The sequence below is a fragment of the Ornithorhynchus anatinus genome, chromosome 4 (assembly GCF_004115215.2).
Source record: "Ornithorhynchus anatinus isolate Pmale09 chromosome 4, mOrnAna1.pri.v4, whole genome shotgun sequence".
Classification (NCBI taxonomy): domain Eukaryota; kingdom Metazoa; phylum Chordata; class Mammalia; order Monotremata; family Ornithorhynchidae; genus Ornithorhynchus; species Ornithorhynchus anatinus.
The window spans coordinates 29218091-29223249 of record NC_041731.1 but is presented as its reverse complement, the minus strand read 5'-3'; the positions used below and the strand labels follow the sequence as shown (position 1 = coordinate 29223249).

Genomic DNA, 5159 nt, shown 5'->3' with positions numbered 1-5159 from the left:
GGAGGACAGAGGGCATTATTGAAGCCACATCTCCTCCAAGAAGCCCTTCTGATTAAGCCTTCATTTGTCTCCTCCCACTCCCTACTACATCACCCTTGAAGTTGGATTTGCTCCCTTTTTCCACCCCTCCCGCAGTCCCACAGTGCTTGTGTACGTATCTATAATTGTATAGAACAGTACAATGTAACAAAATTGGTAGACATTCCCAGCCCAGTCAATAAATAATATTCATTGAGTGGTTACTATATACAAAGTACTGCACTAAGCACTTCGGAGAGTACTGGAAGACATGTTCCCTGATCAAAAGGAGTTTATAGCCTAAAGGGAGGAGCTTACTGTCTCCCGTCTCAGCCAAGCAAAACGTCTCCCTCCCCTCAACATATTACTTTGACTCCCCTTGCATTTGAGCATCTGCCCTTGCTATGTGACATGCATCCTTGACATGCATCCCTTTCTCTTCCTTGTCTCCAAATCAGATCTCTCTCCTCCAAAATGGTATCAAAAATCCATCACCTTCATGAAGACTCTCCTGCATGATCCAGTCAGAGTAGAACAGAGTTGGCAGACATGTTTCTGCCTGGTGGTGGGAATGATGGTGATGATGTTGATATTGAGGATTAAAATGATGATGATGGAGGTCTGAGATTTAGCAGATTGATGGTAAGTAAAAGGCCATTAATTTCAGGCTGGAAAAGATGTACTCATTCAAATGGCTAACCATGAAAATAATCAAGCATCTTTGTCATCTTTCCTAGGACCTGAACTATGGTACACTGAGACCATTTCTGAAGCTGGTGTGCCTCGTTTTAGCCTGATTCAATTGTTCTGTCTTCCATCCCCTAGGAAGGTAAAAATTACAAAGATGAGCTGCAGGGATCCTAGGGGCTTCTGTCCTGTCCTTGAGAAGCCCAGCACCTTGAGCTCATTTCTAGGATCTCTTTCCCCTGTCTGACTGAGTCTATCACTTCTAGATCCAAGCAACACAAAAATCACAAAGAAATCACCCTCACCACAGCTGAGCAGTTTTTCCTTGTCTTTGAAGGACTTGCCCTCCTGAGTCAGTTCACCGTGTACCAAAGGTAATTAGGGCAACTTATTTAAAACTTACGATCTAATTAGTGGCTTTTAATGGTAGTTAATTACACTGAGAGCAACAAAGCAGTTACATTTCCAACCAAGCTCCTCTGGAAGCAAGGTGCAGGTATTTATTTGGAGCCATAAAGGAAAGTGGATACCACACTTAACATCTAATTACACAGAATTGTCCTAGGTAATTATGAGCAATGTGATTTTATTTATCTGTCTTAATTATGGGGGTTTTTACAAAATCTTTGACCTGGGAGACTGACAAAGGGGATAGAAGGTAAATTAAATGTGGTGCATCTCAGAGACTGACTTTAGATACTTGGGTGACACTGGAACATGGGGAAAGACAAAGAGTGGGCATTCATTCATCCATTCACATTTATTGAGAGCTTACTGTCTGCAGACTACTGTACTAAGCACTTGGAAAGTACAATTTGGCAACAGATAGAGTCAATCCCTACCTAACAACGGGCTCGCAAACTAGAAGGGGCAGACAGACAACAAAACAAAACAAGTAGACAGGCATCAATAGCATCAAAATAGATACATAGAATTATAGATATATACACATCATTAATAAAATAAATAGAATAATAAATTTGTAAAAATATACACAAGTGCTATGGGATGGGGGAGGGGGTAGAGTAGAGGGAGGGAGTAGGGATGATGGGGAGGGGAGGAGGAGAAAACGAAAAGGAGGGCTCAGTCTGGGAAGGTCTCTTGGAGGAGGTGAGCTCTCAGTAGGGTTTTGAAGGGGGGAAGAGAGCTAGTTTGGCAGATGTGAGGAGGGAGGGCATTCCAGGACAGAGGTAGGATGTTGGACAAGGACCTCCATTTCCTGATCCAGCAGACTAGGAAATATCTATCTGTGGATTGATTTTGGGGATTAAGACAATCCTGTGTCCAAAATCATTTGGCTTCTCAGACATTAATTTATATTTAGTTCCTAGACATACATACAGATTTCAAGGATTTCTACTTTTTTCCATCCCATTTCTCTTTTCTTTCCTGTTCTATCCATCCTTCATTTACTGTCTCTTCAGTTTGAACACAGCCAGAGGGAACATAATAATGTTGGTCTTTGTTAAGCGCTTACTATGTGCAGTGCACTGTTCTAAGCGCTGGGGTAGATACAGGGTAATCAGGTTGTCCCACGTGAGGCTCACAGTTAATCCCCATTTTACAGATGAGGTAACTGAGGCACAGAGAAGTTAAGTGACTTGCCCACAGTCACACAGCTGACAAGTGGCAGAGCCGGGATTCAAACTCATGACCTCCGAGTCCAAAGCCCGTGCTCTTTCCACTGAGCCACGCTGCTTCTCATGGCCTTAGGAGGCAAGTAACCTGGATTCTAATTTGGGGTCTGCTACTTGCCTGTTGTGTAAAATTGGAAAAGTCCTTTAATTTATCTGTGCCTCATTTTTCTCCTCTGTATAATGGAGATTAAATACCAGTTCTCCCTTTTACCACAATTATCCCAAATTACTTACCACAATTACTATTCCTTAGACTGTAAGCACTTAGTACAGTACTTGGTGCATAGAAAGTGCTTAACCAATACCAAAATTGTTATTATTGGAAGTCTGGGTTCTGCAGTCTTAATAAGACTCCAGATGCTTATTACATATTAAAGAAAAAGATATCAAAAGAAAGGTGAAGTCACATGTGCAAGGTTTTCAACTAGAGCCTTCAATAGATTGAATTTTTTGGGGTTTCTGAACTTATATCATTATCAACAGCAATAATGACAGGTACAGAAATTAGTTGTTAAATGCCCATTGTCTGTTCGGAGATCCCCTGATCCTTACTAAACTATTTTGAATATTAAAGATGACTAGCAAAATGGGTGAGGCTGGGGGTGGGTAAGGGAGAGGTATTGGCTGTTGCTGTAGAGGTCTCAGAGATATTTTGTTCTATGCTTACAATCTCTAATCATCCAGTAAACTTGCTGGGTGACAGACTATGAATGGTTGAGTATCAATCTCTGTAAAAACATCTCAAGCACATGTCCTGATGGATGTTGGGTATACCTTTCCCTTCAGTGTGCCTTACTCACCCTCAATGTCATGGAACCAAAAAAGTCCACTGTTTCTTGGACAGTGTGCAAGTGTCCAAGAGACTCTTTCTCATTGAGTTCCATGCTAATGGGCAATAGCAGCATCTTCCGACTGCCTATCAGTTCTAATACTCTTCAACCCGCTTTGAGGAGTTTGGGCAAAGGTATGTAGTGCCTTTGCCTGCAAACAAATTGCAATCTAAGAGGGAGAATAATACATCAAAACTTCAAATTGGAAAATTCAATAATGAAAAATATACTTCCATTGTCACCATCACAAGCACCAGTCAAGGGGTTGTACTGTCCCCAAAAGGAACAGTTTTTGTGACTGCATAGCAACTTTCTTCTAAAGATTAAAAAAAAAATCACAAATGTCTAATGGGAAGCTCCTCATCATTGTGTAACAATCTTGCATCCTTCAGCATAATCTCCTTTTTGCCAGCTGGACAATCTAAATTGCTGATACAAGTAAACACCCTCCTTTAAGGTTGACAAGAAATAGGACCATTTTCTTCCACTACAGCAATTTTAAAATATATTCTTTTTGAAAATCTCCAGTCCATACAGGTACAATGGGCTCACTTCTGAACAGGATTGATTTTATCCAGTAGCATGTATAAAGCAATCAATTTATCATCATCACCATCTTCATCATCACCCCCAGCCCATTTCCCAAAACCTCCTCACCACTCCCCACCATCATCATCAGGATTCTTTGTATAAATGCTTACAGTCTAGGGTGACTTGTAAACTATCTGGCAAGTAAATGAACTGAAAGCTATATAGAGATTACCAAGACTAATCTAATGAATTATACCTGGAGGGAGGGACCCTGACTATTCTATAATGTAAATCACTAGAATTTAGTACAATACTGGAAACTCAGGGAAATCATGGGAAATATTTAATGGTGATGATGACACTATAATAATTTTGATGCAAATATTATGATGATGAAAATGATCATGGTGGTCTTCCATAATGTTTCAACTGTGATAAGAACTACTTCACACTAATATTTTGTTTATGTGTAAGGAAATTAACTGAGTCTTCTATACCTGGCCCTTGGGAAGCAATATGGCCCAGAGGAAAAAGCATGGGCCTGGGAGTCAGGGGACCTGTGTTCTAATCCTGGCTCTGCCACTTGTCTGCTATGTGACCTTAGGCTTTCTGTTCCTCATTTTCCTGATCTGTACAATGTGGATAGGGACTGTGTCCAACCTAATTATCTTGAACCTACCCCAGTGTTTAGAACAGTGTTTGGTACATAATAATTACTTAAATACCACAATTAATAAAAATCATTGACCTCCTTGTCAGTTGGAGCCGTGTCTTTCACTCTGTTATACGTTCCCACGTGGTTCAAACAGTGCTTTGAACACAGTAGATAATAAATGCTGTGGGTGATGAGATAGATGATGAAAAAGTCAGTTATAGCCTAATAACATCTAAAGTATGCACCTCAAGGGGAATCATGTAGTTATCCCCCTCAATCAAATCATCTCCAGCGGACATTCCAGATTTGGAACAAATCTCTTCTCTTGTGAGCCTGAAATATTTTGAATTAGCTGTAAATACATTTTGACCTTATTTTCCTCCCAATAATTGCTCTATTTCTAGAGAAGTCTCTTATCATGCAAATTTCTTCTATTAGCAGATTAGTCTGTCTCAGTCAGAAATAATCTGTGGTTTTTTTATTGCCATGCTTTTTATTCAGCTTGTTTCCTTTTAGACCCTTCGTTAACTTCCAGAATCCTTGCTGAAGAGCAGAAGAAACATCCAGTGACAGGTTTGGCTTATCTCAGGTGAGGTTTCTTTGGAGAGATGGCAAATTTCAATCTACTGATTTGATGGAATGACTTCCCTCCAACTAAGAGTAGACCATTCACCAGAAAAGGAATCCACTCTGAGCTTGGCAAAGATACTTTCCAACCTATTAGAGAATCATCATCAACTCTCGACTAGCTGTTTATATATATAACTTAGTATCAAAATGATACATTGACCCCAATTATCT

At 40.2% G+C, this 5159-nt stretch overlaps 1 long non-coding RNA gene across 1 annotated transcript; it reads left to right on the top strand.

The window, feature by feature from the left end:
- The first annotated feature begins 478 nt into the window (after window positions 1–478).
- LOC114811280 lies at window positions 479–4948 on the top strand. The gene is made up of 3 exons (XR_005659993.1): window positions 479–660; window positions 756–1079; window positions 4875–4948. It is a non-coding gene; the product is annotated as an uncharacterized LOC114811280 (long non-coding RNA).
- The last annotated feature ends 211 nt before the right edge of the window (window positions 4949–5159 follow it).